The following is a 23387-nucleotide window of genomic DNA, read 5'->3' as shown; positions in this document are numbered from 1 at the left end:
CAAAATGAGGCTTTCCTTTATTGTGTCCTTATCAAAATCCTTGAATGAATGATAAAGTTTATTCACATTGTAAAGACTACCATCTTTAGTAATTTTATTTACCAGTTCCTCCAATGTAAGGGTATCTGGTGCCTTAGGTTATTTCTTCTTTGGAGTTAACTTCTTCTTAGGCTTCCTTATAGCCTGTTGCTTCTTCCTTAATGTTCTTGTCCTTTTAGGAGAACAAGAAGGTACTAGTGAGGGTTTCTGCTTCTTCCTTTCAACTCTCTCGAACATTGTTGCCTTTCCACTATCTGTATCAGGAGAAGTGACAACTAGGAAACATGAGATATAGGTTCTAATCCTTTCAATTCACTAGCAGAAATACCACCTAAGTTCATCACATTTTCCTTAACTTCTTTAACTATTTTGGATGCATCTTTGATGAATTTTTCTCTTCTTTTTCTCTGATTCTGCATCAAAACAACACTCTCAATAGTCTTCAGAGGGTTCCCTAGGTGCATCAAGAAGTGTCTTAGCATAAGCCTCAAGAATATTCAGATCAACTTCATATCCAATCTCTGTTATCCAAATAGTTCTAGGAGTAACAACTTCCATCCATGTCTCATCTCTTTTGATTACAAAACAAATTTGCTTGTCATACTTATCCACAATGCTCTACGGTATCCTTTCTCTAGCCTTCATTTTGGTATGGATGTTTTTGAAGTAGTCTTTTACCATGTCATCATTGTTAGCACCTATGCCGGTAATAGCTTCCATGATCTGTCTACCTACCGAGATGTCATATGCAAAGTCCTTGTGACCAATGTCGGGTATCTCCTTTGTGAAGTAAAGAATTAAACACACAAGTAGATTCCCAAAATGGAATGTTCCCTTCTTGTCACCCTTAATCTTTTTTCAAGTTATCTAGCAGTTCATCCTTAAGCCCCTCATAGATATCAATTTTAGCATTTTTCTTTACCATCTCATATGCACTATGAATACACAAACTAGAAACAAAATTTAACCTCTTTGCATGTGTAACTCTGTATCCAAATACTATGATCACATATTTCACATTTGCATGAATGATATCATTAACCTTGAGAGATCTGTTGTCAAATGTAGCTTCGGTTAGGTCCATAACACCCTTGTTTGGTATCTTCTTCCTTTTGTCAGGCCTAGTACCGGTTGAGGGTAAACCAGTAACTGCCTTAATTGCTTCCTTAGTAATTTTACAAATAGAGTCTATCCAAATAAACTCCCCATGAACTCTGCTCAGTACAAGACAAACTATCTTATCCAAAAATTCAGGAATGTTCAAAATTTCAAAAAATCCTAAATCCGCAACAATCTTATGCTCCGGCTTGACTAAACCTTGTTCATCAGTTATAACATTTCTATACATGTTCCTCAAGTCATCTGACCCTAGATTCTCTATATTGCAGTGAATAAAAATCCCCGGGTCTTCAAAAAAAGCAACTTCATTTAGAATCTTAAAAAAGACTCCAATGGAATCACCTTGCTTAGAAATCTTAGGAATGATTTTAAACATGAGTCTAGGGTGCTTAATGTTTTCTACCACAGTAGGGTTTGCAATAAATTCAAGTGTAGAAGATGAAGATGCCATTTTGAAAGATAAATACCTTTTCACTTGTGAAATCCTTAAATGCCTGAAAAATATTTGTTGCTTTCTTTAAAATGCCTTTGCTCTCTCTTTGCGCTCTTTGAATGCTTGGATTCTTGGTGGATTGAAATGGGGATATTTTGGTGTTTTATAGAAAAAAATTTCTCCTACAACCACATTAAATGCTTGCCGGTGAAGTGAAATCTTAACATATCTGTCGGTAAAGAATAAATATAACTTTTTACCATCAACCAAGGGTAGAATGCATGATTTTGAGTTTTTTGCCATACCCTCTAAGTATTATTCCTTAGTTAGATGAATAATCTCCTATTGGTGGAGGGTTACTCTGTTCTATCGGTGCAGAGACAGATTCATCAACTCTTTGATCTCTCTTCTTAATCCATTGTTTTGAAAATTCTTGCTTTATTTCATTTACTTTTTCCTTTCCTTTCTCATTAGATCCTTTATTATTCGCCGGTATAGTCTTGCTTCTACAAATTTTGCAATATGCCAAAACTTGTTACATGCATAATAAGTTACTTTATTTCTCTGAATAACCTTTCCATATCCTTGACCAGTTTGTGTTATGCATCGATTAGATAAATGTCCAAATTGACCACAAACATAGCATTTCACATTCATTCTGCAATTTTTTGAGTTGTGACCAACTCTATTGCATTTGGAACATTGACCAGTGGGTAAATTTGTATTCTGATTATTTCTAAATCTCCACTAATTTTCTCTATGACCAAATTTGTTGCAATTATAACATTTCCCATTAAATTTATAAGCATTAGGTTGTCTTACCGGCTTGCTGTGATCTTGATTATTTGCAGTCTCGAAACTTTCTCCATGTTCAAATCCAAGTCCAATTGTATCTCCATCAGGTTTTTGTCTTTTGAGCATGTCATCAAGCATTTCTGAACTTTTCTTGAATTTGTCATTGTGTTCATTTGCAATGATCAACTCATTTTCCAAAATGCCATTTTGTCTCCTAAGATCCTCTTTATCTTGTTGCATGTGAATCAGATCTATTTTTAGCATATCATTCTCATGACAAAGTCTTAGATTTTAATTTTCTCCACCATTAAGTCTCCTAGTCAAGTCTTCTTCATTCTTCTTCCTATCTTCAATATCCTTACATAGCCTCATGGTTAAATCTTGCATTCCATTCCTCATGTTACTATTCTCTTGCCTCAACATCTCTACAATATCTCTAAGAGTTTCCTTTTCATCATCATGTTTCTGCATTTGCTCATTAAATTCCTTCCTCTTATTTTGTGCTATAACTAGGTTCTCCTGAAGTCCTTTAATGAATTCCTGGGCAGTCCTCAGATCATCTTCAAGTTTGATATTCTTCAATTTTCTACATCAAAATCTTCAAGAGCTCCTTCCAACTATTTTCTCAAACTCTCCATCAATACCGATTTCAGAATCTTCCTCAAGTGATTAGGCTTTTGCAAATAGAGGACCCAGCTCTGGTACAAATTGTTAGATTCAATCATAGTCCCAAAGACACTGAGATGGGTGGGGGGGGGGGGGGGGGGGTGGTGAATCAATGTCTAACTAGTTAAAGGAATATTTGAACTTATTTATACTTTGCAACCCAAATTAATGTACTAGTAAACATGTAATAATGCAACAAAGATAAATAATAGAGAAAGCATAAATGCACACCATAACACATGTTATTTTGGCGAGGAAACTCGATAAGGGAAAAACCTCGGTGGGATTTGTGACCCACAATATTTACTCATTGGCTAATATGAATAAATATTTCTTACAATAGGGGCTTGCACATGCAAGAAGGCCAACAGCCTAGAGCTCATTACTCAGAAGAGTCTCACTGACTACAAAATGAATAATTAAATACAAGACAATGTACTACTCAAAATAGCATCTGTAATGCTTGATTTAGTATCGGTTTAAGCTCTATTAGAAACCATAACCAAAAACCTTGTTGGTGAATGATATTCACTCACATAACCTATATTTAATTGTTACAAAATCCTTTCTCTATCTTCTATAATCTATTACATAATTGCCTCTCTATATTATATCAAAAATAACCTATAAGATCTCGTACATATATGAGTCTTTACAATGCATCATGTCGGCTTACAAATAATTACATTACAATACAATTCACATAAACAAAACTTGTCTCATTTCGGCCTAGATGCCGGTATGCTTCATTATCGGTGAAAACTAAATACTAGTGAATGAACTTTGTTGTGCCTGCTGGTGTCGGTGAATGACGCTTGTTTTGCTAGTGAACCTATAGAATCTTGTTACCAGTTGGTTGCCATCAATGACAACATCAACCATTATCATGTGAGTGTAGAATGCCAACATGTTTTTCATTCCTTTTTTTATTCTTTATTTGCATATAATTGATATTTTTTGCATGGAATTCCTAACACAGTATAGTTGTAGATGGGTACCTAACATAGTGTTGTTGTCAGGACTCATAATGCATCTAATATTGGATAGTTTTAATCCTTAAGCTCCACTTATGAGAGGTGTTGAGTGACTATTTTTCCCTATTTATGTTTACTTGTGTTTCACTTAGGTAACTAGCATTTAATTGGGTAGTTGTTGGTAATTAGACTCTACCTACACTCCTTTAATATTTAGACACATGTCAAGATCTTGTGCTCTCTTCCCTCATGCTCTTGCCTTTATAGGCAAGGCTATTGTACATTTTTACTCACCGTTCACCTTAATTCATTTTGTTAGTGGTGAAATATCATTTCCATTGCTTGTTCTCTTTTTTCTATGAAGGATGGTCTATAGATTGGCTCCTATGGTTGGGTGCAAACCCTACCAACAATAAGCTTCCAAAATAGTAAGTATATTTCTATAATAATTTGTATATGTACTTCCCTATTAATTACCAAATGATATTCATGAAGAGGCACTTGCACCTTTTGAATTTATTCTAATCTATCAAATTAATAATGAGAAGAAAAATAAGTCCATTTACTCCATTTATTGCATTAAAATTGGAAAATATTAAATAGGCCAATTTTTTCCAAAATATCACAAATAAATTGTTGGAAAATTTAAAAGTAGGAAAATTAACTCGTATTGTTCCATTAACATTGAAGAAAAAAATCACGAGAACCATAGGAGGATACAAAGACAATGAAGAGAGGGTTTCCAGCAAGGGAGAATGTGTAGAAAATTAAAACAAAGATTATAAAGGTGATTTATTTGTGGGTGAGGTTGCTTCTTCAAACACATTTGTCTCTAGTAACTAATGTTCCTTTCGCCACTATGGTGGAATGATTGTTTTCCGCTATGGTCATCCCAGTCTTAGATGTGGCTCATTTGAATCTCACCATTTTTTCTTTTGGTGAGTGATGCATGTGCTTGCTAGAGCTAGGGTGATTCCAAAGTGGTGTCCTTTCCTTATTCCTTGGGATAGTATTGAGGATGATGCAATGGTTGGGGATATATCTATCCTTTCCCTTTCCTCTTGACTCTCCTTTCCCTCTACATGGGGGATTGATACCATATTCTTTTGGTTTTCTTTGGTGTTGTTTTATTTGATGTTGTTGTGTTTTCTTTATATTTTAGCATGATTTATTCTTCTTGTATCATGGATGATGGCTTCAAGGTTTTTTTTTCTATTGAATTTTGTGTGTTTCAAGTATTTTAATTTTTGGGTTTGTTGGTGGTTGTTGTTGATGTTTTGTTTTTAAGGATTATCCTATAATAGGGATTCAAGGCTTGATTGGTGGCACTTGTGATATGTCAGTGCTCTTCTTTCATCTTATTTAGGAAAGTTTTAGATGGTGCAGTTGTTTCTCTCATTCTTCTTTTGTGGTTGAGATTGGGTGCCCTGTTGCATAGTGGGTTGTTGGGATCTTGCAAGACAAAGATATTTTCTTTGGGTTGCTGTGCCTTTTGAGATTGCCTCTATATTGGCTTATTCCAGTGCTAGAATTCTTATTACTCAATCTAGTCTCGTTGAAATTCAATTGGAGACTTGGGAAAAACCTACTTGTTTAGGGATCTTTTCTTGGTGGTTTTGTTCTTTTTATTTTTATTTTTTCAGATTCCTAGTTACTATATTTTTTGTTAGTGGATTTGGTGGTGTCATTTGGGTGTTTTGGCTATAATGGGGTTGTTGTGATTTGACCCCTATTTATTTTGGTGGCCTCTTTTGGATGAGTTTTTTTATGTGTGTTTTTGGTTAGGTGTTTTGTTTCCTTTTTTCTCTCTCCCTTAGATCCTAAAGTTAGATGGTTATGGAGATACAACAAGGGGATTTCTTCTACCCCTGTTTTATAACTTGTGATTGGTTATCCTATTTAGGTGAAGTGTTTTGGGATATGAGAACACTGAGAGGGGGGGCTGAATTAGTGTTATGTCAGAATCAACAATATTTAACTTTCTAAACCATGCATGTATGTACCGGTAAACAAATAAGCATATAACAAGAAGCAAATAAACCATCCACATAAATGAACACAATAACACATAATTTATACATGGAAAACCTCAATGAGGAAAAACCATAGTGGGATTTGTGACCCACAATATTAGCTCACTGGCCATATGAAAAGATATTACATAAACAGGGGCCTACACTTGCAGGAAGGCATACTACCTAGAGCATACTGCTCATCACTAAACAGCCTCACTGACTACAAGCTTTCTGCCAAATTAAATTACTAAAAAATGGAGTCAAGAATGCATCTGCTATGCCAGATAGAGTTCTGGTTCTAGTTTTGTTCTGTACCGGTTCACAATCTTGAACTATTACTGGTATTACTTCTCCTCCAAGAGTTCTTTCCTAGCTATCTATAGATCATTGCATGATACATTGTTCACATACAAAAATGATCTCCATACATATATTTTGTATCTCAGAGTTCTGCTATATGTATATCTTTATACCATCTCTTCATGTCTTAAATTGACCTAGCAAACTGACTTATATACCTATTACATATGATATGTCTTATGTCAGCTTACAATGCATTTATAAAGAATATTCAATGTCGGCCTTGACAATAATTACAAAAAGATTTACCAAAATAAATCCTTCTTGATGTCAGCTTCCTTGAAGTACTGATGTCGGTGCCAGTGCCGGTGCCGGTGTAGTCCTGAATGCTTCCAATGCCAGTATCTACCGGTATATGCCTCCTAGTGTCGGTTTGTGACTTCCATCAAGTCTAATTGCCTTCTATCCAATCTTGTTGCCATCAATGAAAACAAAATGAATCCAATGAGTGTCAATTTCCAACAAAGAGTGTGGTGGTAGGTTGTGATGAGTTCTAGTACTTATTTTTCTCATATTATTTGACCTTTCTTATGGATCTTGAGCCTTTTCCTATAGAAATGAAGTTTGGTTGTGTAGGAGAAGAAGGGAAGTGCTGCAAGGGAGCTAGTGTTTCCCTTCATTTAGATCTCACTCTTTCTTTCGTATTGAGGTGGAGTTTAAAGAAATTTGTAGAATTGTTCTTGTTATTCCTTTTGAGGTGGAGTTTGAGAATTGTGTAAGGTATTCATATCGGTTTCAAAGGAAAGTGAATGTCAAATATTTTAATATGATTAATACTTATTGTGTTCGTTATTGGTCTTGTGAGTGTTGTCTCTCTAAGTAGTCCTTTTTTGGGGATTTAAGGTCTTGATGATTTAACTACATGTTCTCTCTTGTTTGGTTGTTGTTGTTGTCGTTGTTATGATTTTGGCTATTTATTGCTATTCTATGTTTTATATTTTTGTAGTGCTCTATAACTGGGTTCCATATCCCAACAAAATCTATTTGTAAATGGTTTTGGGTCCCTTTAAAACCTATTCTACCTTTAATAAAAAATATTACAAAGCAAAACCATCCTAAAAATTTCTAAAGCATCAAAAATAAAAATTATAAAAATTATAAAAGTTATCATTTCCCTACATTAATTCACTTAAAGCCCAAACATTAGTTGAATCTTGCAATAAATTTATAATTAAAAATAAATAAAATAAAACCATGGGATGCAAGAACTTTTCCTTCAAAATTAAATTTATAACATGAATGTATAATTTAAATTGTCTATAATTATATACATAGAATGTCTTAACTGGGAAGAAATAACATGACCTAAATAGTCTATACAAATTAGAACACGGACATAATACAATCACATACTTCACTCACACACCATCATACATTTCATAATTTTATGATTAGTCAATTTAAGAAAAATTCTAAATCTATCCTAATTTGTGATATCTTAATGACAAGCAATCATTGGAAGGGTGGACTTTCATGTCTCCTTTTTTAAATTGGATTTACTAATATGTAATAGTAATAACTAATTATAATATAATTATGAAATATAAAATTAAATTAAGTTTAATAAGTGGTCAAAGAGCTTGAAATAATGACTTAGGATTAGTGGAGGACTAAAGGTATAAAATGAATATAACATCATTTCATAAAGGGGAAAAGCATTCAATGATTTATTTGGAATAAAGGAATTAATTCAAGCAATTGATTTGGAAAAATATGTTATTCTCAAAAGGGCAGCAATGAAGGATTGTGACTCATTTCTTGTGAAATTTTGTCACTCCCTCAAGAATGGGATATAAATAGTAGATACTTTTTTGAGGAAGAGATCATTCATCCAAGAAAGGCAATTCAAGCATCCACTAGCCATAAATTCATTCTAGAAAAATTCAAATATTGACTTATCAATCCATCAAGATATATCAATTAGTAAAAGCAATAATCTAGCAAATACATCAAGCAATCATTCTCGAATTTTAGGAAGTGTCTTGCAATGAGGAGGGATGAAATCCCCTCTAAGTTCATGAGAAGATAAGGTTGAAAACCCTTAATTCACATACCAAGTTTAGATAAAAACTCAAATCTTGGTCACGGTAGACTAAGTTTTAGAAGGACAAAAACCCTTTAATGTTGTTTGAAAGTTAAGAATGAAAACTCTTGATATTACCATTTTTGAGTTAGGGATAAAAACCTCTAATATAGCATGTTTGTAAGTATTTGCAAAAAAATCATCATGTGATTGATTTTTAGAATTATACTATGATCTATTTATCTAAATATTATGATTAATTATTTATTTTTTGTAAATGTTATTATCACTTTGAGTAAATATTTTTGTTTAAGGATAAAATCAAGAATATAAAAAAAGGACATTACAATATTCTTCTTGTGAACTAAACGTAATCTTTGAAAAGCTAAATGCCCGTTACATTGGTGTCACAATCATGAATCATTTGTGGTTGTTTTAAAGGAATGCATTTAAATATAAACTAATATGAGAGAGAATAAATTATTATTTCATACAAGTGTTTTCTTTCTATATTATAACTAGCATAACAAGGGTGTTGTTGTTGGTATTTTGGTATGGTTTTGTCATTGATGTCAACACCTACTGAAACACTATCACTTTGGAGATCGAGCAACATTCACTGGCAAGCAAGTAGTTATTGCACAGTTACTAGTATATGGTTCACTAGCAGGATATAATGTTCACCGGCACTTGGAATGATATGGAAGACACTTGGTAATGTCAAAGACATCATGTAGACACTTTGTTTTGAAGAATTCATCATTGGTATATTCATATTTGCATATTTGCCTTTACCGGCAAATAGGTCTAGGGTTATCTAGGGTTACACCTGCAGGCTTATCTTTTTCAGATCAGCATGGCATGCTATAGAGATGATTTATTATTGTTGTAAATGCATTAAGCCGACATGTTCAATCAGTTATTGCATCAAATATTATATTATTTGTAAAATGTTTTTATTGTAATATCTTGTAGAGCCAACCTACTAAAATTGGTCTTAGGTTATGGTATAAATGTAAGATCTTATTTGTAAGATCAAATGTGGAATGCGAAGAAGAATTGTGAGAAGGTATATGCGAGATTAAGAAAAGGTATACATGAAGACATCATTTGAAGTTGAAGCAAGGTTTTTGTAGAAGCATATCAACACTACATCAGTACTGAATCTAGCATATGAAGATGCTATTTTGTACAGTACATTCTTATTGGATTTAACCATCCAACTTTAGTCAGTGTGACTCCCATTTTGTGATTCAGCAGTGAGCTCTAGGCCGTTGGCCTTTCTGCATTTGCAGACCCCATTTATGTACATTTACTATCTATAGTAGTATCATCTGATTGTGGGTAAGGTTTCCCACCATGGTTTTCCCCTTACAGGGTTTTCATGTACAAATATTGGTGTTATGTGTTGTGGATGACTTTATGTTTATGTTTCATGCACTAATCTTTACCGGTAAAGCAATTTATTATTAACACTGTCTACTGGCATACTTAACTGGTTTATCGGTATTAAGAATTAAGTTGGTTAAATGGTTTTTAATTTGAATTTATTAGACAACTGATTCACCCCCCCCCTCTTAGTTGTCTCTGGGACCTAACAATAGGTATCATAGCTTAGTCCTCTTTTGCAGAAGTTTAACAAATTGAGGAGATGCAATGTCTACTAATTATTTCAGGATGGACAGTCCTAAAATTGATGGAACCAACTATGGGATATGGAAGATTAGGATGGAGACACATCTGAATTGCATTGGTAAAGACATCTGGGAAGTTACAAAGAATGGTTATACTATTGCTATAGCTGGTTAGACTGCTCCAACTACCTTAGCTAAAGATGAGGAGAATGATTGGAAAGCAAGAGAAGCACTTTGAGTGGATTATCAGATCAACAAATCATGGGATTATCAAATAGGTCCACTGCTAAAGCTATTTGGAATCATTTGGAAACACTAAATGAAGGAGATTCCATAGTCAAGATTGCAAAACTTGGAAGCTTCTGAATCAAGTATGAACATCTGAAAATGGAAGAAGATGAAAGAATTTCTTCTTTTATGGAAAGAGTAAATGAAATTAATTTGGGTATTAAATGTTGTGGAGGAACCCTGAGTGAGGATGAAATTGTTTTAAAAATCTTAAGAGGATTGCCACCAGCATATAAAATGAAGGTTACTACTATAAATGAGTTGAGAATAATGCCTAATACATCAATAACTAGGGAAAGATTGATTGGAAAACTTTTAGCCTTCGAAATTGAGGAATTTGGTCCTGTTGCTACTATAAAGACAGATTTGGCCTTTAAATCATCAACATCATCTGCTCCATCATTTGACAAATCCAACTGGAAAGCCTTTTATGCAAAAGAACTTGAAGAAACTAGGAAGGATAATGAAGAGCTTGAAGAACTTGAAGCACTATTTGCAAGGAAAATGCCAAAAGGTCTAGTTGGAAGTAAGTATGAAGGTAAAGCATCCTTTAAATGTTTCAATTGCAATAAAATTGGTCATATGGTTTCAAGCTGCCCTGATAGACATGCTAGACTAAGAGAAGAAGCTAGAAGAACATACAAGCCTAATCCTGAATATCAGAGATACAGATTTAAGAAGAACAAAGACAAATCTTGTTACATTGCTGATGAAGGTGTGATTGATGATTTTGATGAGGATCTAGTAGACAATGGATGGGTTTTTGTTGCTATAACCGAAGATCAACCGACACCTATTGCTCAACCGGTAGAACAAGCCCTAGAAGCTAAAGTTGAAGCAAAGGATGAATGGATCATTGACTCAGGATGCTCACATCACATGACAGGAGACAAAGGTAAATTTTTGAACTTTCAAGAATACAATGGAGGTTTAGTAAGATTTGGAGATGACAAAGCCTGTTCAATCAAAGGTAAGGGTTCAATATCTCTTGATGGTAAGAATAACACTAACAATGTCTACTATGTTGAAGGATCAAAGCATAATCTTTTAAGTGTTGGTCAATTAGTTGAGAAGGGATTTCAGTTACAATTTAAAATTGGAAAATGCAAAATCATGAATAGAACTGGTTTGGAAATTGCAACCGGTAATCAGACTAGAGGTAATATCTTTCATTTGAATAATAGTGAAAAGGCATGCTTGATTGCACATATAGATGAAAGTTGGTTATGGCATAAGAGACTATGTCATGTAAACTTTGATTGCATGGTAAAAATTAGTACTTCTAAGGCAGTTAGAGATCTACCTAAAATTGTGAAACCTCAGAGTATAATTTGTAAGGAATGTCAATTTGGAAAACAAGTTAGAGCTAGTTTCAAAAGTATTCTAGACAAATCCAATAATGCTCTCGATTTGATTCACACTGATTTATGTGGTCTGACAAGAACTAAAATCTTACAAGGTGATAGATATTTCATGCTAATTATTGATGATTATTCTAGAATGTGTTGGGTTACTTTTCTCAAAGAAAAATCAGAAGCACTTGGAAAGTTCAAACTGTTCAAAGCAATGGTTTAGAATGAAACCGGTAAGAAAATCAAATGTTTAAGATCAGATCAAGGAGGAGAATTCACATATAAGGAATTTAATACATTTTGTGAAGTGAATGGAATCAGAAGACAGTTATCAACACCTTGGACACCACAGCAGAATGGAGTTGTTGAAAGAAAAAATAGAACTATCTTGGATGCAACAGGAAGTATGTTATCTGAAGCAAATCTACCACATGTGTATTGGAGAGAAGCAGTTAGCACTACTGTCTATACATTCAACAAATTTCACATCAAAGGTGAAACCGGTAAGACCCCTCATGAACTATGGTTTGTTAATACTCCTACTCTTAATTATTTCAGAATTTTTGGAAGTAAATGTTATATTAGAAGAGATGAGTATATTGGCAAATTTGATCCTAGAAGTGATGAAGGAATATTTCTTGGTTATTCATCTAAGAGCAAGGCATATAGATGTTTTAATAAGAGATTGTAAAAAATTGTTGAGAGTACAAATGTAAAGATTGATGAACAATTCAGAGGAACTTCAAGGTATATAGACTCTGAACCAACAACATAAATTGTGACAAATGAACCTACACTAAATCCACCAGTACATAATGAAGATCCAGTTACCCCGGTACCATCAAAGGATTTCACAGTAATTGAAGAACAATAACAAACTAAGACACCCTGGTATGTAAGATTGAATCATTCCGAAGATCAGATAATTGGAAACAAATTTAAAGGAGTTATGACAAGAGGAAGATTGGCAAATGAAGAGGTATGTCTTATTTCTCAAATTGAACCATCATCTATAAATGAGGCATGTGAAGATTAATTTTGGATTAAACCTATGGAAGAATTAGGACAAATTGAGAAAAATAATACTCGGACATTAGTTCCCCGTCCTAAAGATAAAAATGTAATTGGAACCAAATGGGTTTTTAGAAACAAACTTAATGAAGATGGTAAGGTTGTCAAAAATAAAGCAAGACTAGTGTGTAAGGGATATTCTCAGAAAGAAGGAGTTGATTACAATGAAACCTTTGCACCGGTAGCTAGAATTGAGGTAGTCAGATTATTCTTGGCTTTTGCAACTCACAAGGACTACAAAGTTTATCAAATGGATATTAAATGTGCATTTTTGAGTGGAGATCTTGAAGAGAATGTATATATTGAACAAATTGGTGGATTTTCTTTGACAGATGACAATGATATGGTTTGCAGGTTAAGAAAAGCTCTGTATGGATTGAAACAAGCCCCAAGAGCTTGGTATGCAAGGTTGGATAAGTATCTTTTAAAGATTGGTTTTACTAAAGGAAATGCAGATAGCAATTTATATTACAAAATAACTAATGATGACATCTTGATTATAGAGGTATTCATTGATGATATAATCTTTGGAGGAGAAGATGGATTATGTAGGGAATTTTCTATTAAAATGCAGCAAGAATTTGAAATGTCTATGATTGGAGAAATAAAATTCTTTTTACGATTGCAGATTTCACAGATTGATAAAGGTATATTCTTGAGTCAATCCAAGTACTTGAAAGAATTACTAAAGAAATTTTGGATGGAGAACTCTAAACTGGTAAGCACACCTATGACTATAAATGACAAATTATCTCAAAGGGATGAATCTACACCCGTTAATCCAACTAGATATAAATCTATGATAGGAGGTCTACTGTATTTGACACAAACTAGACCTAATATTATGAATGCAGTATGTATTGTTTCTAGATTTCAAAGTAATCCTAGGGAAAATCATGAATCAACAGTAAAAAGGATTTTTTGGTACTTACAAGGCACTGTAAATCTTGGATTATAGTATCCTAGAGATGAAAATTTTGATCTCTGTGCATACACAGATGTAAATTGGGTAGGAGATGTGGATGATAGAAAAAACACCACTAGAGGAGCATTCTTTCTTGGAAAGAGATTAGTTTCTTGGTTGAGTAAGAAACAAAGTTGTACATCTTTATCAACAGCAGAATCAGAATATGTTGCAGCAACAACTAACTGTACATAGGTACTATGGCTTAAGAAAATGTTGAAAGACATAAAGGTAAAATGCAAAGAACCTATTACTATATATTGTGATAACGCTACAGCAATTGATATATCTAAGAATCCGGTATTACATTCTAAAACAAAACATTTTTCTATCAAACTAAATTTTCTAAGGGAAAAAGTTGAAGAAAAGGAGATAAAACTAGTTTATGTGAATATTAAAGAACAACTTGCAGATATTTTCACAAAATCTTTTCCTAAGGAGACTTTTGAATATCTCAGAGATCAACTTGGAGTCATACCACCACTGGCAGAGACTCAGACAGTTGATGATTGTCATCAACCAACAGAATTGAAAGACAAATCTCTTACTTCGGTCTTTGATGAGGAAGCTACTTCTCAGGGGGAGTAGTTGGTATATTGAATTGATTGGTATTTTGTATATGAACTTGATTTTTGTAACTTTGGCATTTGATGTCAAAGGGGGAGAGATATCTATGGAAAAACACATTATCTTTTGAGGAGAGATTGGTATTGAAAAATCTTTGGATAAACACATGTTGCTCCCAAGGGGAGAAACTATTTAGAGGAGATTATTGGTTTTTGGCATTTGGCATTTCTGTTTTGACACTTTGATGGTTTTTCCATCTTGTGTTGCCATCAATGCCAAAGGGGGAGATTGTTGGTATTTTGGTATGGTTTTGTCATTGATGTCAACACCTACTGAAACACTGGCACTTTGGAGATCCAGCAACATTCACTGCCAAGCAAGTAACTATTGCACAGTTACTGGTATATGGTTCATCAACAGGATATAACATTCACTGGCACTTCGAATAATATGGAAGACACTTGGTAATGTTGAAGATATCGTGTGGACACTTTGTTTTGAAGAATTAATCATTGGTATATTCATATTTGCATATTTGTCTTTACTGCTAAATAGGTCCAGGATTATCTAGGGTTACACCGATAGGCTTGTCTTTTTTAGATCAGCATGGCATGCTATAGAGATGATTTATTATTGTTGTAAATGCATTAAGCTGACATGTTCAATCAGTTATTGTATCGGATATTATATTATTTGTAAAATGTTGTTATTGTAATATCTTGTAGAGTAGACCTACTAGAATTGGTCTTAGGTTATGGTATAAATGTAAGATCTTATTTGTAAGATTGAATGTGGAATGCAAAGAAGAATTGTGAGAAGGTATATGTGAGATTAAGCAAAGGTATACACGAAGACATCATTTAAAGGTGAAGCAAGGTTTTTGTAGAAGCATATCAGCACTACACTGGTACTGAATCCAGCATATGAAGATGCTAAATTGTACAGTACAATCTTATTGGATTTAACCATCCAACTGTAGTCAGTGTGACTCCCATTTTGTGATTAAGCAATGAGCTCTAGGCTGTTGGCCTTTCTGCATGTGCAGACCCCATTTATGTACACTTATTATCTGTAGTAGTATCATCTGATTGTGGGTAAGGTTTCCCACTGTGTTTTTTCCCCTTACAAGGTTTCCATGTACAAATATTGGTGTTATGTGTTGTGGATGACTTTATGTTTATGTTTCATGCACTAATCTTTACCGGTATAGTAATTTACTATTAACACTGTCTATGGGCATACTTAACTGGTTTACCGGTATTAAGCATTAAGTTGGTTAAATGGTTTTTTGTTTGAATTTATTAGACAACTGATTCACCCCCCCTCTGTCTCAGTTGTCTCCAGGACCTAACAGTTGTCCCTATAACAACAAAAGCCCGAATGCATCCAAAATTAAACACTAAAATTACAGCACACAAAAAATAACAAAATCACAACAATTCGATAGCAATAAACATAACCATCGAAAGTATAGAACATAATCTAATAAAGAAACCTACCATAGTAACCTTTAAAGTTTATAAAAGGAGCCAAGCTCTTATAAATAGGAACAACAACAATAGGAAAATCCCCTAAACAACTAGGTATTGCTAGATTTTTTAACACCTTGGTCTTCTTGTACCACAACATTGTTCTAGTCATCAGTTAGGAACTTAAATAGTTCCTTGTGAATTCCTTATTTGTGCACAACATCGACAAGTACCTTTTCCTATATTAAACAAAGAGAAGTAGTTGAATTTTTCATAACCATGAGGTTGGATTCACAAATGCTACCCATCTTCAATTCCAGCTCAATGAGTTTTTCCTTAAGTCTATGCAATTCCTCCCCCTTATATCTCAACTCTTTCTCAGCCTTCTAACATCCCACACAACTCTCACCCATTGTATTCATCTTCACATTTTCTTCCATGACCACCTCTTCTAGTTTTTCATCCCCAATCAGGCTCCCCTACTAGGCCCAACTATTTTTAGCTGACTTAGATCTAGATTGTCATCCAAATTTTTAGGGTTCCCATCTAAATTCTCAAGGTTCTCATCCAAATACTCCTTTCCACTGTAAGTATTACCACCATCCCCTTTTTCTTCATAATTTTTTCCCTACTCCCCTTCCTAATCTTTAAAGTCATAATCCACCAGTTTTGACCTCCTACTGTTCCCAGAATCACAAGAGGCAATTATGTCTAACCATTTCCTACCTTGACTCTGAATACTCTCCTTTTCCTCATCTTCTTCCTTACTTGACTCGTCAACAATTGTAATCTTTTTGGGGCTTGGGATCTTCCCTTTCTTCTTTCTAGCTGGGTCCTTTTGGGTTTTGGGCATATCTATTTCTATTATAACCACAAAAGTGGAAGGGGTTGTAGGTGAAGCCATGAAATCAACCTCTGGATGGGGAATATAGTATTTTGTCTAAGCACTAGGTGCACCAATTAGAAAGGAGTAAGTACTCATGGAAGGGGCTACCATAACAACAATGTGTCAAGGCGAACAAAGGGCAAGATGGAAAGGATTAAGCCTATAAATCAAACCCTGGTGCAAGGGCACCAAATTTTTGTCCTATTTTTTGTATCAAGGGCTTGTTTGATAGACTGTTTGAAGGATTGGAATAGATAGAAAGGAAAAGAAATGGTTTCATGGTTCCTCAAATGGTTGAGAATTGGCATATGATATAAATAATAGAATTTATGATGACCTTTGAGAGTGAAATATTTCATTATCATTAAGCATTCCATTTCCTAGTGGCCAGGGAGCTCTTCTGTCACATAAACACCTTGCAACTTCAAAAGGGCTTCCTTCCCATGAAATAATTAGTTAAGACTTTCACCATTTGCAACATTGATTGTTCTTTTCTACTTCTTGCCTTCCATGGAGAGGCCAATCGCATAGATGATCAATTCCTCACTAACCTTGAACAAGATACCACTCATAGTGACCCATTTGTTCACCCAACATGTAATAAGCTAGATAGACAATTATTGATCAAACCTTTGCATCTATTCAAGATAACCATCAACTCCTCCTTCCTTGCAAATGTGCCACACAATTTCAACAAATTTTGAACTTGTCTGGCTTAAATCCAGCTCTGTGCACACAAGATCTCCTCCCATTCTTTGTTTCAAAATGATAACTAGTTAATTTATCACATTTTCTATTATGGTTATCTTCACACATAGCTTTATAATTTTTTCATTACAAGTTGTCTAGTATACTAAATATTTTGATCTATTTTTCATAGATACAAAGTATCATGAATATAAGAAATTTATATTTCCTTATTTTCAAAAAGGTTGCCATCATGCATTACATCTCCAAATTTAAGTCAACTTCCTACATAATGATCTAATTTGACAAATACTTTAGATTTAGTTATCATATATGATTTGAGTATCTATTACCCAAGAATCACACTTTTTCTTAAGGTTCTCCAATCGCATTTTTTTTCATCTTTCAATTGGTGTTTGAGGATGCTAAAAATAATATTATTATGTGGATAGAAAAATCAAGTGAAGAATTATCTCCAAATGGCTAATGATACTAGCTTCCCATTTTAGCCTCCACTATTTATAGTAGACAACAGTGAATATTGCAGTTATATATTGAAGATCCCACTTTTAACTCAATATATTTTAGAATTAGTATAAATAGTGTGTGAAACACCATCTAATGAAGATAAAACAAGCACAAGATTAATATGAAATTGAAAAAACTTGACCATTGAATAATGGGAAGAAGATGTGTACATATAGGTCAAAGACCAACCACAAAAGGAGGGAAGAATTGGAGTGGTGGCAAAACTACCCAAGAAATAAGGGAGATGTGTCAAATGATATTTGACACCACTCACAACCTCTCAACAACTTGGAAACATCATAAGGAGATATGTCAAGTTACCTAGCTAGGTTTAAAGGTCTACGTGGACGCCTAGGTGGAAAATGAAGTACACTAACACCCCCTTAAGCATAGCTTAGGTGAGTACAATGAAAAAAAATGGGTCCCGACTACTAGCCTGGTGAGGTACCCATGTACAATGCAAATGAAAACGAGTCTCTACCATGAAGCCTGATAAGGTACTCATGTACAAAGAAAAATATAATAAATAGAGTAAGATAGAAAAAATAGTGGGGAAAAAACTATCCTACAAAAAAGAGTTATAATATTTTCCTCTTCTTGTGATCCTCCTATTTCTTCATCTTTAACTTGCATTTGGCTCTATGCATTGCATTTTCTCTAGAGGCATAATTGGTAGATAGAGTAGATAGGGCACATTGCATTTGCTCAGGAAGCATAATTGGCTGATAGAGCAGATAGGCCACAATGCATTACATTTTCTCTAGAGGCATAAGTGGCAGATAGAGTAGATAGGCCACAATGCATTACATTTGCTCTAGAGGCATAATTGGCTGATAGAGTAGATATGACACACATAGTTTTAATGTACAATTTCTGGAGTAGATTTTATTACAATTCTCTCTATGACTTCCCTTTTATAATATTTGCAATTTCTCCTTTGTTTTGCACTTTATTTTAGTGCATATATTGCATACAATTTTATAATTTTAACACCAATAAAATTTGTTTTTACAAACTTCAAATAATAAAATATTTAAGAAATTAGAATAGGAGAGAAATTAGAGGAAATTTAAGAACCAGGGGCAGAAAAGTCATGTGACTAGGGAGTAAAATCCAAAAAAAATTGGATCCTCCCTTCCACGACATCACACCACCCCCTAGTTTCTTAGGTCATCAAAAGAGAGCCAAATTACATATGAATAGTGCCCTTTGTGGCTCCATAAAAATTGACGCCTGCTAGATTTCTGATTTTCAAAATATGATTTTGAATTTCAACGGCCTCCAGATGGCAAGTTGTCTCAACCTCTGTGAGCTTCAAGCTAGGTGTTGGTCCTGCTATGACCACCTGGCCGCTTCTCTAGCCTCTCCTCTGCCATGCTAGCTAGCCATGTGATACCATGTGTGAAACACCAAGATCTAATGAAGGTAAAACAAGCACAAGAGTAACACAAAATTGAACAAACTCGACCATTGAATAATGGAAAGGAGATGTGTACATATAGGTTAAAGACCTACCATGAAAGGAGGAAAGAACTGGAGTAGTGGTAAAACTACCCAGTAAATAAGGGAGATGTGTCAAGTGATATTTGACACCACTCACAACCTCTCAACAACTTGGACACCTCATAAGCAGACGTGTCAAGTTACCTAGCTAGGCTTAAAAGCCTATGTGGACGCCTAGGTAGAATATGAAGTAAACTAACAAATAGGATACATAGAACTCAAAGGACTTGAAAATCAAAATGTTTTGAATGCTTAAAAACTAATAAAATAACTCAAATGAAAGAAGATAGAAATAGGGGCAACCAAATTCTATTCGCCATCTAATCTACATCGGATATTTCAATTTTTCTTTGTATTGCTAGAATGAATGAATCAATGGAAGCATGGGAGTCCCTATGAACCAATCATTTGATGAAATCAAATTGGTAATACTTTCAATATTTTGAATAGATTTTAAAAATTTAAGAATTAAAGAAATTGAATCCATGAAGTGAACCATCTTATGACTCAATGGATAAATCTAATAGAATAGACATAAAAAGTTAAACTTCCTAAACTTTATTTGATAGTGATACCCATCGAAGAAAGAAAATAGTTTTGGATATAATGTCCTAGTTGAAAGATATAACAAATGACACACTCTTAACACTCTAATGAACAAGAAAAGTATAATGATGTAATAAATTATTACGAATAAAAAAAATACCCAAAACCGAGAAGTTAGCATAAATAGAAAAAAGTTATTTTTTTTATTATTCTCAATAATTGAATTAGTTGTGGCCTATTAATGGGCCTTCATGGGCTAATCCATCTCTAAAAGTAGACTCAAGGAGTTGAATGACATAAGCCAAACACATGACGGATTAAAATCAGTTTTGATGGGGCATTTAAAGGCAATCCTTTACCCTCTGGAGCAAGATGTGTGGGTAGGGATGAGAAGGGGAATATCTTGGCAATTTGAACTCAAAATCTACTGCACGGTACAAACAATGAAGTAGAGGCTAGTGTGGCTCTACTGGCAACCAATATGGCCCATAAAATGGTGCTCACAAAAGTACATCTAGAAGGAGGCTCACAAATAATGGCCATTGCTATTGCAAAAGGTGAAGCTCAAAATTGGAAACTCAATGGGTTTATAAATATAATGAGGGATATTTCTTTTTTTTTTTAATTTCAAAATATCTCATATTAAAAGGGATGGCAATAAGTTGGTGAACATATTATCGAAATAGGCGAACAAATTTAATGAAGGAAATCATGATTTTTGGTGGCTTGATTTTTGGTATGTGGAATTTAAAGGATTGAATGTATGAGCAATGATTTGAGTTGATGTGAAGGTATTTTGATTTACTCATAGTAATTAATATTTGTCAACCAATGCTTGTGAGCAGCTTTTAATGAAGGATGCATAATGATTTTCCACCATTTTTTGTGGTACTTTTCTTTGAGGATGGTGAAGTAGCAATTGGCATTTATGGGGAAAATTATAGATGATCATCTGAGAAATATCTTCTCATTTGACAACCCCTTGTTGTTCCAAATGATTCAAATGATCGTAGTAGGTGAATACACGGTCAAAAAATATCGCTACCGCACCAATGTGGTCATCGCTTCACTCTTCATGGCATGGTGCTTGAAGTTTGGTGACAAAGAGACGACAAGGTGGATTTTGTTGGTCGTGGTGAGGAATGAATGGTGCCTTGTCTCGGAAGGGTTGTTGAAGATGGCAAATCCTAGTGAGGGTTTCAACGCACGTTTGGTGAATGGCAGCATTTAAGGGAGTTTGCTTGTCCCAATAGACCATTCCTCATATGGAAGGCGGGAAGCGATACAGAGGAGAGGAGGGAGTAGGTGCATATTGAGTTGGAGTTTATCAAACAATACATTGCTGACTGGGAGAAGGAACGAACGCTACAAGTGAAAACAGGCTAGCACCTACGAGGAAGCGGCTCAGATTCAAAGAAGAGGACTAATGGGACAGGCAGGCAAGCAAGGGCACAAAGGGCTTAAAATGCATCAATTTTGTACAATTTTGTGAATTATGTATAATGCTGTGAATTTTGTAATGTTTTTATCAAAGATCACCATGGCTATGATGCTGTAAATTCGTAGAACTGGTATATATGATAGGGTAAGAAAGTTTTGAGGGGTCTAATACTTTCCTGTCTGTAAACTGCTCTGGTTGTATAAGTCGATATTAGTATAGTTTCTCGGCGCAAGGCCAGAAATGTAGGGCTCTAATATGTATGGGTGTATGGGGGTTGCTGGAACCAAAATGATGGTGGTTTGAACAGGGGTAGTAATATTTTTTCCAAAAATATATAGCATTCGGAAATGTAAGATATTAAAAAAAACACAATTGAATTGGCTGTTCATTGTTAAAAACATTTATTTTAATGTTTTAGCTGGTCATACAGCCGTGATTACTAGCAGAAGGCTTATTTTCTTACAACAGTTCGAAAAAAAAGTAATCCACATGCATAAGAGCTGCATGGAAAAACTACTAAAAACTGCATTAAAAGAAAGATAAAAATTAAAAAACATACATGCTGTTTTTGTAGTTTGTGGTTCCACTATGCTAAAAAAAACAAAAAATAAGAAGTTGCCCAGCATGGAAACTGATTCTGAACAAGCAGAATGATTATTAGAGATGATTAACGATCACGCAAAGTGATGTTGGATGAGTAAAACTATTATTAAAAGTTATCGAAGATCATCCATTGATCATGCACTTTAGAAACTTAGACAAGCAGCATTTCTTGAAATAGTAAAGGCAGGATGTTCTTCAAATCTAATTAAGTTACAATATTTCCAATGGATGGACATTGAAGTACTCGAAAAAAGAGCTTTAAAAAAGTGCCATTTCCTATGTGGGCAAACATTGCACCTCCTAATCATGTAGGCAAATCATTGATGAACATTCAAAAATCTTATCCGCAAGCGTACCCAAGCTCCCAAAAAAAGAGATCGACACTTTTAGTGGTGTAGAAAAAGTAACTTCAAATCAAAAAAGTGGTCACTTCCAAATCGAATACTATTATCCACTGTTAAACGAAATTTGGTAAACAACCAAAAACAAATCATAATTGCAAAAACCTCTGCTTTCAATCCCTAACATCTACTAATCTACCAATACAGGGACTTTCAACAACAGTTCCTGACCTTCCGAATACTGTTATCGACTGTCAAATGAATTTCTTAAACAATCAGAAAGAATATATGCGTTGCTTCTGTATTGTTCGAATAAAAAAACAGCGTATATCAGTATCAGTATCCCCTAACATCTAATAATCTATGAATACAGGACTTTCACCACCAGTTACTGACCTTTACGGCGCTGCCACTTTCGCCTTCTGTAAAACCCTAAATTGTCCGCCGTCTTCTCCACTGAGATCATGGGTTGATTTCGCTATCAATCTCTTTCCACCCAGAGAGAGATATACTCTGCACACCATTCTAACACGGTTGTGTGGAGGTGGATTTATTCGACGATTCCTAGGCTGTCACTGAGTAACAGCTGGCTAAACTCAACCCCAAATCTCCATTCTCCTTCCATCCCTGATAAAACACATCACCCAGGTTTATTTCCTTGCGAGGAATCCGATTACCAGAAAGTTAACATGTTAAAGGAGAGAGACTATTAAACATACATACAAAAATTCTACTACAAACTAAATTCATTAATTTTATATCAAGCAAACAAATGGATTTTCATGACACCTTGAGTAAAGAATTCCCAACGGGCGCAGACATGAAACTCGTAATATAAAAGAGTTCCAAGAAGTCGACGGGTTACTATTTGAACAGGAAGGGCTGAGAAATTGGATACCTGTAGCGGGCATTAACTGTCAACCACTTAGCCGACTTTTACACGTCAATGTCCACCAAGAAAATAAGATTACCCTAAAAACATGTATTCGGTTTAATTGTCTGGTAAAAGGGGCACAATATTATCGATCATGGACGCGGGGTTTTGATGTGATACCTTGTCGTGAAATCTCTTTTTCCATTTTA

At 34.4% G+C, this 23387-nt stretch overlaps 1 long non-coding RNA gene across 1 annotated transcript in view; it reads right to left on the bottom strand.

Annotated features, from left to right (window-relative positions):
- The window catches only part of LOC131070244 (uncharacterized), a 51917-nt gene extending 28743 nt beyond the window's left edge, over positions 1 to 23174 (bottom strand). The window contains exons 1-2 of the long non-coding RNA XR_009112300.2: positions 23094 to 23174; positions 22701 to 22931 (exon numbers count right to left, since the gene is read on the bottom strand). This is a non-coding gene — a long non-coding RNA (uncharacterized LOC131070244). The remainder of the gene's footprint in view (positions 1 to 22700; positions 22932 to 23093) is intronic.
- Positions 23175 to 23387: the final 213 nt, after the last annotated feature.

This window comes from Cryptomeria japonica, chromosome 1 (assembly GCF_030272615.1).
Source record: "Cryptomeria japonica chromosome 1, Sugi_1.0, whole genome shotgun sequence".
Taxonomy (NCBI): domain Eukaryota; kingdom Viridiplantae; phylum Streptophyta; class Pinopsida; order Cupressales; family Cupressaceae; genus Cryptomeria; species Cryptomeria japonica.
Note: the sequence above shows the minus strand (reverse complement) of the source record. Positions and strands in the feature narration are given on the sequence as shown.